We start from the raw sequence: 13,626 nt of genomic DNA, 5'->3' as shown, positions 1-13,626 counted from the left end.
GTATCATATATATATGTTTTAGTTCACCTGGCATACTCATCACTTAGCGTCAGTTGTCTATCGTTGGTGTTGTTAAATTTTACAAAAATCCTCTCCTCTGAAACTACTGGGACAAATTAAACCAAACTTGGCCTTAATCATCATTAGAGTGGCTAAACCTAGAACATTGGTGTAAAATATAAGTTGTGTCTATCATGATCTGAAAAAATGCTTTGCATAGAGAAAATCTGAAAAAGGACAGAAATTTTAAGAGTGTTGAGAACTGCCTGCTGTTTATTTACATCAAAACTGTCAGACGACTTCTTAAAGGAGTCATTGTACTTAAATGTCAAATTTTACTGACTTTTTATACGACCGCAAAATTTGAAAAATTTTTCGTCGTATATTGCTATCACGTTCGTTGGCGTCGTCGTCTGCGTCGGCGTCGTCGTCGTCGTCGTCGTCCGAATACTTTTAGTTTTCGCACTCTAACTTTAGTAAAAGTGAATAGAAATCTATGAAATTTTAACACAAGGTTTATGACCACAAAAGGAAGGTTGGGATTGATTTTGGGAGTTTTGGTCCCAACATTTTAGGAATTAGGGGCCAAAAAGGGCCCAAATAAGCATTTTCTTGGTTTTCGCACTATAACTTTAGTTTAAGTGAATAGAAATCTATGAAATTTTGACACAAGGTTTATGACCACAAAAGGAAGGTTGGGATTGATTTTGGGAGTTTTGGTTCCAACAGTTTAGGAGTTAAGGGCCAAAAAAGGGCCCAAATAAGCATTATTCTTGGTTTTCGCACAATATCTTTAGTATAAGTAAATAGAAATCAATGAAATTTTAACACAAGGTTTATGACCACAAAAGGAAGGTTGGGATTGATTTTTGGAGTTGAGGTCACAACAGTTTATGAATTAGGGGCCAAAAAGGGGCCCAAATAAGCATTATTCTTGGTTTTCGCACAATAACTTTAGTATAAGTAAATAGAAATCTATGAAATTTAAACACAAGGTTTATGACCATAAAAGGAAGGTTTGGTTTGATTTTGGGAGTTTTGGTCCTAACAGTTTAGGAATAAGGGGCCCAAAGGGTCCAAAATTGAACTTTGTGTGATTTCATCAAAAATTGAATAATTGGGGTTCTTTGATATGCCGAATCTAACTATGTATGTAGATTCTTAATTTTTTGTCCTGTTTTCAAATTGGTCTACATTAAGGTCCAAAGGGTCCAAAATTAAACTTAGTTTGATTTTAACAAAAATTGAATCCTTGGGGTTCTTTGATATGCTGAATTTAAAAATGTACTTAGATTTTTAATTATTGGCCTAGTTTTCAAGTTGGTCCAAATGGTGGTCCAAAATTAAACTTTGTTTGATTTCATCAAAAATTGAATAAATGGGTTCTTTGATATGCCAAATCTAACTGTGTATGTAGATTCTTAATTTTTGGTCCAGTTTTCAAATTGGTCTACATTAAGGTCCAAAGGGTCCAAAATTAAACTAAGTTTGATTTCAACAAAAATTAAATTCTTGGGCTTATTTGATATGCTTTATCTAAATATGTACTTTGATTTTTGATTATGGGCCCAGTTTTCAAGTTGGTCCAAATCAGGATTCCATATCAAGTATTGTGCAATAGCAAGAAATTTTCAATTGCACAGTATTGCACAATAGCAAGAAATATCTAATTGCACAATATTGTGCAATAGCAATTAATTTTCAATTGGAGTTATCTTTCTTTGTATAGAATAGTAGTTGATAATATATGTTGGAAATTTGCCAGACATGACTATGATGTCATTTTCTATTTTTATTTGCCAATAACTTTATGTAAATAACTTCATTGGAAATTTGCCAATATAAAATGTTTCTGATGAAGTTTTTTTATTGTGTTATACAATAAACAATGTATATTCACTTTTACTACCAATTCAGTGATAACAAGCACTTTATTTTACATTTTAATATTTTATGATGTATTTAAAAGAGTAGTTATTGTTGCAAACTCCATTAGAAATTTGAATTGATATCAGTTTTGGAAAAAGGGAAACGGGGATGTGAAAAAAAAAGGGGGGGGTTTAAATTTTTCTCATTTCAGATTTCATAAATAAAAAGAAAATTTCTTCAAACATTTTTTTGAGAGGATTAATATTCAACAGCATAGTGAATTGCTCAAAGGCAAAAGAAACCTTTTAAGTTCATTAGACCACATTCATTCTGTCTCAGAAACCTATGCTGTGTCAACTATTTAATTTTAGATTTAAAAAGTTTGAAGAAGAAATCTTTAATTGATTTGTAAAATCTTGACATTTGTTTTGTGTAAAAAAAACCCATGTATTGTCAAAAATTTAATCACAATCCAAATTCAGAGCTGTATCACGCTTGAATGTTTTGTCCATACTTGCCCAAACTGTTCAGGGTTCGACCTCTGCGGTCGTATAAAGCTGCGCCCTGCGGAGCACCGGGTTTTCATTTCCGCCGATTATTTTCCAAACTATAATAGATAGGCAGGAACTTTAAAAAGCAAAAATTATCAGACAGACAAATCTACATATAAGTCAAACATGACTGAAATCATCAGACGACTCCTTATTTGAGTTATTGCCCTTTTATGACCTATTTTCTGTGTTTTGTGAATTCACAGTATTTGCATGCAGCGACGCAGATATTTTTGTCTCAGTCCAAGTTACGCTAGGGTCTCAGAGCATAGGCTAGTGCCATATTCGAAAAGGGCTTTTAGTGAAGGCCTTTATAGCAATATAACACACACTTACATACTTTTCAAGGGTTTGATTTGTTTGGGCCCAATGATCTGGGCCCTTTCATTTCTGAGAGGAAACCTTGGAAATTGGAAAACAAATATCCAAGGCCACCCATCCTTTACGTTAGTGCTTTTTTCAGTAGCATTACATTTCTTGAGGAGGGCCTTTCACTTGAAAATTCAAATGTTCTACATGGTCCAGGACTTAACATTCTTTTTAGCAAATTTTAAAGCGTACTTATAGAAAATGGCTGTGGGCATGAATTAGCTATCTATCTATTTTTATCTATATTAATGTTTATATCGCTTATATAACAGTCAGCAGTTTTTGGAGGTCAACTCGATTCTTATTTGAATGCCGTCAGGACTCACATACACACGAAACGATAATACATGTTGTCCTTTTCTAGATTTAGACATTTCAATTTCAAACGGGAAACTTCACACTAAAATTTACGACAAAAGAGACGATTTTTCATTTCCTATTGTTAATTTTCCTTTTTTAGACGGCGATGTGCCTTTGGCTCCATCATACGGTGTTTATATATCGCAACTCGTTCGGTTTGCCCGTGTGTGTTCTGATGTCATAGATTTTAACGAACGTAATCAATGCATCACTGGTAAATTGTTGTGTCAGGGATTTCGATACCATAAATTACATAAAACTTTTACTAAATTCTTTCATAGATACAAAGATTTGATAAGTAAATTTGGCTATACCTGTAGAAAGCTTATTAAAAATGGTATTTCACATCCTAAATTTTATGGTAATATTGTACTTAAAGCGAGGAAATCACTATGTGATCCTTGTAAACTCATCGAACCTTTAAACAAACTTATAAGTAAGGGTTATCGTACCAATATTGTAATTAGATCTCTGAATATAGTTCACATTGGCACTAATATTGATTTTGTCATTAGCAAATTAAAACATAACTAAATTTCATTATCTTTTGAGGCGAGATGTATAGAGACACAGACACGTTAACTTTTATTTCTATAGAAGTCGCTCTTCACTATACTACTACCTGTCGATACATTTATTTTTGGCATTGCACAAGTCATGTTTTCTTTGACTATTAATGACGTTAAAATACTAAATCCCTGTGATGTGTTTTAGTCGATTTTAGTCTCTGATGCATGATTTTTTACTATTAATTGGTTTTGGCTTTTAACTAGCTGTCAGTAACTGCGAGTACTCTCAAATCGTATTTTCTTGTTAATTTGACCTGTTGATACTGTTTATAATGCTTTTTTGTTATTTTTTATTTATATGGATCTTGTCTGTACACCAGCTTTGATTATTTGTAATATCTTCAATTTTCCACTTATTCTTACAACATTTGTATAAACTTCAAGATTATAAAAAACCGGTATTTTTCTAAAGTGAACATTGATTGGTTAAATATTTCTCAGTGTGTTTGAATTTGTTTGTTAGCTTTTTGGTCATGAATGTTTGTCTCTAATATTTAATTAACTGTGCATTTGTATTCAGATATCGCAGATCAAATTTATTCGTTCATTGTGTAATCATACGTTTTTTGATTGAGTTAAGTCTGCCAATTGATATTTTATCGTATGTTTTTCTATGTTGTGATGTTATGCTATTGTTTCAGAAAAAGGGAGAAGGTTTGGATCCATTAAAACGTTTAATCCCGCTGCAAATGTTTGCACCTGTCCTAAGTCAGGAATCTGATGTACAGTAGTTGTCGTTTGTTTATGTAATATATACGTGTTTCTCGTTTCTCGTTTTGTTTATATAGATTAGACCGTTGGTTTTCCCGTTTGAATGGTTTTACACTAGTAATTTTGGGGCCCTTTATAGCTTGTTGTTCGGTGTGAGCCAAGGCTCCGTGTTGAAGGCCGTACTTTAACCTATAATGGTTTACTTTTTAAATTGTTATTTGGATGGAGAGTTGTCTCATTGGCACTCACACCACATCTTCCTATATCTATCAAGCCTTGTAAATTATCGGTTGAAGGCTGTGAGGTGACCTTTAGTTGTTAACTTCTATGTCATTTGGTCTCTGGTGGAGACATGCATCACTTGCAATCATACCACATCTTATGTTACGTTGAAAAACATTTTCAAAAGGGTCATACTTTATTTATTTTATTATTCCCCCGCTTTGAAAAACAGGGGGGTATACTGTTTTACCTCTGTCTGTCCTTCTGTCAGTCCATCAGTCCGTCAGTCTGTCAGTCAGTCCGTCCGTCCCATGAATATTTTCGTCGCATTAATCTCAGGAACTACTTGACAAGGATTTCTAAAATTTGGTTTCAGGGTTTATATAAGTCAGTTATACCGTGTGATGCGTTTTCAGATTCATCACTCGACAACTTCCTGTTTACTGAACACTTGTATCATTTTACACATAATAGCCAAGTTGAAAATTTTTGTCGCATTTTTCTCAGGAACTACTTGACAAGGAATTCTGAAATTTGGTTTCAGGGTTTATATAAGTCAGTTATACCGTGTAATGTGTTTTCAGATTCATCACTTGACAACTTCCTGTTTACCGAAATATTTCGGCGGGGGTATCATCAGTGAGCAGTAGCTCACAGTTTTACTTGTTTTATTTCATTTACTTTTTGTTTTTAATTAAGTTGGTGGTGTTCACCATGTTTATGTATGGCAGGATGTGGAAATGCTTTCCCCAGCTCGTACATTTGAACAACCTAACAAGTAAATTTTTTTGACTGGCTTGCCTTTGGACCAGTAAAAAATAACACTGAACTAAATTCAATTTAATAAAAAATATAGAATTATTTTCACAGCTTAGTAAGATATATTATTTTGTTAATCGAAACCTATGCAGGCCATAATCTTGCCTGCGAAATGACAATTTAAGTCACCTAAGAACTTTGAAAATCGCTAAGGTTACCTATGATCATCATGTGAAAAACATATTCAAGTCAAAACAGCAATGTTCATGAATTAAATAAAACAGGAAGTAGATTAATTACCAAAATAAAAAAATAATAAGTATGCATACCCAGTTATCATAAACATTACGTTATCTTTGTCCATTTACCAGTAATCGTCTATTAAGATTTATGCCTTATCCAAGGGAGGTGTCATTTTAATTTTTCTCGACTGAGTTTCTATCGAGATGGATAAAAGCTGCTAAAATCAGATGCATCGGGTAATCAAGACAAAAGGAACGAAAATAATTTTGATGAGTCAAGTAAAAAACAGAAAATGCAGGCAGAGAAAGACGGTGAATATAAAAAAGAAAACAATAAAAAATTCTAGATGTCATAGCTTTCCCCTGGCTCTCCAGTGAAGAAATGTCATTGATGTTTTACCCCATACCTCATTTTATATATACAAAAATATCACAAACATCATTTATTTTGCTTCAAAACACTTTTAAGAATCATACAAGCTTATATTGAATTACTTTAATTATTTATTGGAAAATTCAGGGCAAGTAAATTTTTTTCCGCACAAGTAAAATTTACAATTATACTTCCCCAGGGACAAGAGCTCACAAATAATATTTCCACACACATGATATATTTATACCCCCGCTTTAAAAAAGGGGGGGTATACTGTTTTACCTCTGTCTGTCTGTCCATCAGTCCGTCAGTCCGTCCATCAGTCCGTCCATCAGTCCGTCCATCAGTCCGTCCGTCAGTCAGTCCGTCCCATGAAACTTTCGTCACATTTTTCTCAGGAACTACACATCCACCCTTTCTGTAATTTGGTATCAACATTTATATATGTCAGCCATACCGTGTGATGCGTTTTCAGATTCATCACTTTACAACTTCCTGTTTACCGAACACTTGTCTGATTTTACACATGATAGCCAAGTTGAAAATTTTCGTCACATTTTTCTCAGGAACTGCAATACAAGGATTTCTGAAATTTGGTTTCAGGATTTATATAAGTCAGCTATACCGTGTGATGCGTTTTCAGATTCATCACTCGACAACTTCCTGTTTACCGAACACTTGTATGATTTTACACATGATAACCAAGTTAAAAATTTTCGTCACATTTTTCTCAGGAACTACAATACAAGGATTTCTAAAATTTGGTTTCAGGATTTATATAAGTCACCTATACCGTGTGATGCGTTTTCAGATTCATCACTCGACAACTTCCTGTTTACCGAACACTTGCATATTTTTACACTATTAATATTATCCACTTGCGGCGGGGGTATCATCAGTGAGCAGTAGCTCGCAGTTTCACTTGTTATAAATAATTTGCTAGTTCCTTTCGGGTTTTGAATGAGTCTGCCTTTTTGAAAAATCTTATTTTGTCATATTGTAAAACTCCGTCTCATGTTTGGGAGGCTGATGGGTCAATCCATTGTCCAGTTAACCCATCATTAAAAATTTATATTTGCTGCTGCTTTGCCTTTCTATCGTCATAAAGCTGAAGTCAACAGTTGAAAACCTGGATCAGTAACCAAAATGATGGTTTTTAATTAAAATATGGATTGTTTTGTTTAATACTTTGTTGATTTCATGAGAAAAGAGTATATAATTTTGTATAGACTTAAAATATTCTGAATACTAGTACACATGTAAAGATAAAAGGGTATAGGTAACTAAGGTATTCACTTCTCATTGTTGAAAGCTGTGCAATAACTTGTCCTTTTGTCAAAGTACCATACACTCTTTGATAGTCAGACTTTTGTAAGACTGATGAGCTGCATGTAAAATGTGTAAATAATCTGTCCAACCCAAATAGTATTGCTGTATATAGATATAAGAAGATGTGGTACAAGTGCCAATGAGACAACTCTCCATCCAAGTCACAATTTATAAGTAAATCATTATACTAGTAGGTCAAAGTACGGTCTTCAACACGGATCCTTGGCTCACACAGCTCAGCAAGCTATAAAGGGCCCCAAAATTTACTAGTGTAAAACTGGGGAAACCAACGGTCTAATCTATATAAAAAACAAGAAATGAGAAACACTTATGAACCACATCAACAAACGACAACTACTGAACATCAAATTCCTGACTTAGGACAGGTTTGAACATTTTAATGTATGAATGAATTGTCAGACTTGAATAAAAAAAATCAAAAAAAAAAAAAGTGTTAAAATACGGAAGGCCAACTCTTTTTGATATCACATCAAAGAAAAACATGCACATTTTTAAGAGACTATCAGTTGTTGATGTTTATTTGCCGGTGTAGCACCATATTATTTATACAAACCCCCCTCCTTGGCTGTATTTGGTGAAGTTCCTAATCCGCAGGATTACCACAAAAGACCTGCTTATTGAATAAGGGAGCACATTGGTATATTAAATTAACACAAAGGACACAAAAAAGCAGAATGTTTATAATCATAAAAAGGACATAGTCAATATTTTATGACACATTCTGTAGAAAGTTATTAGTCACGTGTGTAATAAATTAAAATTCATATTCGTTCACCATGATTAATTAACAACTACACTAGTACATGTTGGGAAGGTAGGCAGTCTTTCTTTCTTTTTACCAGAATTGGGTTTCCAGATGGTAAAAAGAGAACCACTTCATAAAATATTCAGAGAGTTTTTTGTACCTTTAAGCAATGATGAAATTTTAATTCAGTCATTTTGGTTTGTTCCTTTCTAGAGTTATGGTCCTTGATCATTGGGAAAATTAAAAGATTTGTTGGTATCTGGATGATAAAGAAAAAACAACTGAAATGGTATATACATTATGAAATGCTAAAGGTATGTTATTGAGCACTAAACACAGGCGAGGCTCATTATCACTCATTTCAGTATTTACCATTTCAGAGTTGTGGTTGTTGATAATTTTCAATTAGCAGAAACAATTCCCCTGGCAATTATTACTCAACAGATTTATACACTTATTTTTCTATTTTAGGAAATATGGAAGATTGGAATGAGGTAAGATTTTTTCTTCTTTAAAGTCAAACAGTAAAATGATTTTTGTCGATCCTGCAACATTTATGTCGCGAAAGCAAGACAATGTGATCCTAGGTTTCCTTTTTAAGTGCTCACTTTACATGGGAAAGAAGTGATGAAGACCCCTAAATGCAGGAATGATGTTCACTAAAACAAAAGTTTTGACAGAAATGTAACGAGCTCAAAAGAGGTCTATTTATAGTAGACCTTTTCAACATCTCTCGACACCGACTAATGACACCTACAGTTTACAGGTAAAATGGATGGGTCGTCTCAAAAACAAAAAAACCATCATGATTATCATTACGTAACATATTGGATTGGCGGTTTTATACTGTTTTGACTATATATATAGTTTAAGAATATATATCAACCAAATAAATAAATATATGTATGGTGGCTGGTTTTGGCCATTTATTTCGCCTTTTCACGTTTTCGTGACTTCTCCTTTCATTTTGCAAACGGAAATTGGGAATTCGAGAAATCGGGAAAGCAAAATCGAGAAATCGGGAAATCGGGAAATCGAGAAATAAGGAAATCGAGAAATTGGGAAATAGATAAGATCGGGAAATCGAGAATTCAAGAAAGCAAAAACGCCAAAACACGAAAGAGAAAACACGAAAACGTGAAATGAATTCTCGATTTTGCGTTTTTGCTTTCTCTATTTCTCGATTTCCCAATTCCTGATTTCTCGATTTCCCGATTTCTCAATTTCTCGCTTTCGCTTTCTTGATTTCTGGATTTCCCCGAAAACACGAAAAGGGGAAACGTCCGCATCCGTCCACCATACATATGTCTCTGTCATATAATATTCTTACTTCGTATGTATTTGCACGACATTTCATGTTGAATTTATTATACACTTGTGTGATTATGCGAGTCTTTCGCCAAATATTTGCCGCATGCCAACAACGATTTAATTTGTTGGTGTAAAAGCTTTTATGATTTTTTTCAAAAATGAAAAAGAATACTGGACCGTCCATCCGTATCACACTTGTGAACACGACCAATTGTGTGTTTTTCCACCGATCTTCACCTTAGTTGATGTACATATTCAATTTTTACATAATTACACATTAATTTTTGAGGTCGAAGGAAAATATTCCGTTTTTTTTTTTTTTTTTTTTTTTTTTTTTTAATCAACGACTGTCTTCTCCACTTCAAGATATCTTGTTCGAGGTAAAGTTTTTCCTTGATGAATTTTGAAAAAAAATATAATTGACCCCTCGTTTCAATGTTACAACATTAAAGCAGTGATTGGTGAATACAGAATTCAAGTAGAACACCAAATTGGTGAATTGAAATGATACAAAGTATTGAGTACATTATGGAGGCATCCAAGGCCAAAAACTAACAGACATGTGCCGCCCTTGTCAACTGACATAATCATTGTTTAATTAGATATCAACTACAATAAAACATGATTTGTTCTTTTCGTTTTCCAAATTCAACCAGGACAGCTAGAAGCTGAACGTCTAAAAGATGAAATGTGACTTAAAGTCTATCATTATACCCCCGCTTTAAAAAAGGGGGGTATACTGTTTTACATCTGTCTGTCAGTCCGTCCGTCCATCAGTCCGTCCGTCTGTCCATCAGTCCGTCCATCAGTCCGTCCGTCAGTCAGTCCGTCCCATGAAACTTTCGTCACATTTTTCTCAGGAACTACACATCCACCCTTTCTGTAATTTGGTATCAACATTTATATATGTCAGCCATACCGAGTGATGCGTTTTCAGATTCATCACTCGACAACTTCCTGTTTACCGAACACTTGTATGATTTTACACATGATAACCAAGTTGAAAATTTTCGTCACATTTTTCTCAGGAACTACAATACAAGGATTTCTGAAATTTGGTTTCAGGATTTATATAAGTCAGCTAACAGTGTTCTAGGATTCCCATTACCCGTTACCCGGGGTAAGTGGATTAGGACAACGGGTAAGTCATTTTTTAGCCTTTGTCACCCGGTGGTAAGTCAATTTTCAAGTTCAGGGAAGCCGAAAAACTCTTGAAATTTCCCGGTCCTCTTCAATTTTCCCATATCTGCTTTTTATTTTTATTAAATCAAGAGAAAAAACTTTGATAAAAGATCGAAGATTTTGTCGATGTCTATCGGCGCTTTTATTCAAGCACTCGTTTACTAGGTGTAATCAAGCGCAAAAGAGACCACATTCTTCTCCTATCATTCTAAAAGTCGGTCACGGTGTCGGTAAAATCGGAAAATCCGGATTGATAACTGGTGCTTAAATCGGGACATAAACAATTTTTTTCTTGTCATCGGAGGAAAATAAACTTACAGTTGCATTAATATAGCTCTTAATAAATGACATAGTAATAACTATAATATATTTGTCAAATTTAGTAAGAAATCGTTTTTTTAAAATTTTGTACTAAATTCAATCGTATCCGAATCCAGCTTTGTTCAGACAAACTTCACAACATATAATTTAAAGCATGTCATAAAAGTTTTATGAGCGGCCCCCAGACCCCCGGCCATAAGGGCGGCGAGCTCAAGCTCGCTGCAGCGGATGGCGCTTTGCGCCGTCCACATTGGTTGGCGGATTTAACTTTTAGATGTGGGTAAGTCATTTTTTTATTGATCTTACCCGTGGTAAGTCAAGGTGCCAAAAAAATCCTAGAACACTGTCAGCTATACCGTGTGATGCGTTTTCAGATTCATCACTCGACAACTTCCTGTTTATCGAACACTTGTATGATTTTACACATGATAACCAAGTTAAAAATTTTCGTCACATTTTTCTCAGGAACTACAATACAAGGATTTCTGAAATTTGGTTTCAGGATTTTTATAAGTCAGCTATACCGTGTGATGCGTTTTCAGATTCATCACTCGACAACTTCCTGTTTACCGAACACTTGCATATTTTTACACTATTAATATTATCCACTTGCGGCGGGGGTATCATCAGTGAGCAGTAGCTCGCAGTTTCACTTGTTTTCTTTATAATAGATTAAAAAAAACATGTTATTTGGACTCTGTAGGAAAGTTTTATCATTGTCAATGATTGAAAGCAATAAAATCAATAATGATCTCAATTTTTTTCAATTTTTGAGACGACCCATCACATTTTACCTGTCGTAGTCGTTCTCAACTGTAGGTGTCGAGAGATGTTGAAAAGGTCTATTAATTACCCATGCTTACCTAGTGTTTCTCATTAAACTATTAAGTAGTGATTAACACTTGTAAAATCACATAAGTGTTGAATATGTCCCCACAGACAAAAAGGCTTCATGATCATTAAATAGTCACTTTTTATTAATTTCTTTTTCTTGATTGAAAATATGTTTTTAGGCTAAAATATTAAAAACAACTTTTATTTTTTTAACAAAGAAAGCTTAGAGACATTCAAAGTAAATCTGTCAAACAAATTATATCATCAAACATACAAATATTACACTGCTCCTTTCCAAGTTGTTATAAATTGCATGTTTATATTCAAAATATTGAAACACAATTTTCACTCAGATTAGCTTTTTTATGTGAGGATGAAATGTTTAAAAAAAAATTCTTTTTCTTCTTCAAAACTTAGGAACAGTATACAATGTAATCATAAGTAGGGTTTCCTCTGGGTCTATTTCCCCCCAACCCCCACCCCAACTATTGTTTGTCACATTATTGTATACTAAAGAGTACAATGTCTCCCTTGTATTAACCAATAAAAATTGGTCATTCTTGAGTGTTCAATAGTTATTGTCTGGCGAAAGCGTGAAAAACATTTTTAAAAGTTACTACACTCTTTACATTCTGTTAAATGTAAACTCTATTTCTTACTTACAGAAACTTATTGAAGTTGCTAGAAAAGGAAGTGTAGAAGAATTGAAGCTTTGCCTAGGGAACGGAGCTAATATTAATTATCATCAGGTAAACTTGTAATATTGACTATCAAGAAGTAAACTTGTAACATTAACTATCAAGTATGTAAACTTGTAATATTTAATATCAAGTAGGTAAACTTGTAACATTAACTATCAAGTAGGTAAACTTGTAACATTGAATATCAAGTAGGTAAATTTATAACATTGAATATCAAGTAGGTAAACTTGTAACATTGACTATCAAGTAGGTAAACTTGTAACATTTAATATCAAGAGGGTAAACTTGTAACATTTAATATCAAGTAGGTAAACTTGTAACATTAACTATCAAGTAGGTAAACTTGTAACATTTAATATCAAGTAGGTAAACTTGTAACATTAACTATCAAGTAGGTAAACTTGTAACATTGAATATCAAGTAGGTAAATTTATAACATTGAATATCAAGTAGGTAAACTTGTAACATTGACTATCAAGTAGGTAAACTTGTAACATTTAATATCAAGAGGGTAAACTTGTAACATTGAATATCAAGTAGGTAAACTTGTAACATTGACTATCAAGTAGGTAAACTTGTAACATTGACTATCAAGTAGGTAAACTTGTAACATTGACTATCAAGTAGGTAAACTTGTAACATTGACTATCAAATAGGTAAACTTGTAACATTGAATAACAAGTAGGTAAACTTGTAACATTAACTATCAAGTAGGTAAACTTGTAACATTGACTATCAAGTAGGTAAACTTGTAACATTGAATACCAAGTTGGTAAACTTTTTAACATTGCATATCAAGTAGGTAAACTTGTAACATTGAATATCAAGTAGGTAAACTTGTAACATTGACTATCAAATAGGTAAACTGGTAACATTGAATATCAAATATGTAAACTTGTAACATTAACTATCAAGTAGGTAAACTTGTAACATTGACTATCAAGTAGGTAAACTTGTAACATTGAATACCAAGTTGGTAAACTTTTTAACATTGCATATCAAGTAGGTAAACTTGTAACATTGAATATCAAGTAGGTAAACTTGTAACATTGACTATCAAATAGGTAAACTTGTAACATTGACTATCAAGTAGGTAAACTTGTAACATTGACTATCAAGTAGGTAAACTTGTAACATTGACTATCAAGTAGGTAAAC

At 33.3% G+C, this 13,626-nt stretch overlaps 1 protein-coding gene and 1 long non-coding RNA gene across 5 annotated transcripts in view; both read left to right on the top strand.

Annotated features, from left to right (window-relative positions):
* LOC143054431 (uncharacterized) overlaps positions 1-12,522 on the top strand; it is a 40,727-nt gene extending 28,205 nt beyond the window's left edge. For all 3 annotated transcript variants that reach the window (XR_012971674.1, XR_012971676.1, XR_012971675.1), the window contains exons 6-7: positions 8,592-8,614; positions 12,434-12,522. This is a non-coding gene — a long non-coding RNA (uncharacterized LOC143054431). The remainder of the gene's footprint in view (positions 1-8,591; positions 8,615-12,433) is intronic.
* Positions 1-13,626, top strand: part of LOC143054433 (ficolin-2-like) — a 218,519-nt gene that overhangs the window by 53,319 nt on the left and 151,574 nt on the right. The gene's annotated exons all lie outside the window — the stretch shown is intronic.

Source organism: Mytilus galloprovincialis, chromosome 12 (genome assembly GCF_965363235.1).
Source record: "Mytilus galloprovincialis chromosome 12, xbMytGall1.hap1.1, whole genome shotgun sequence".
Lineage (NCBI taxonomy): Eukaryota > Metazoa > Mollusca > Bivalvia > Mytilida > Mytilidae > Mytilus > Mytilus galloprovincialis.
Note: the sequence above shows the minus strand (reverse complement) of the source record. Positions and strands in the feature narration are given on the sequence as shown.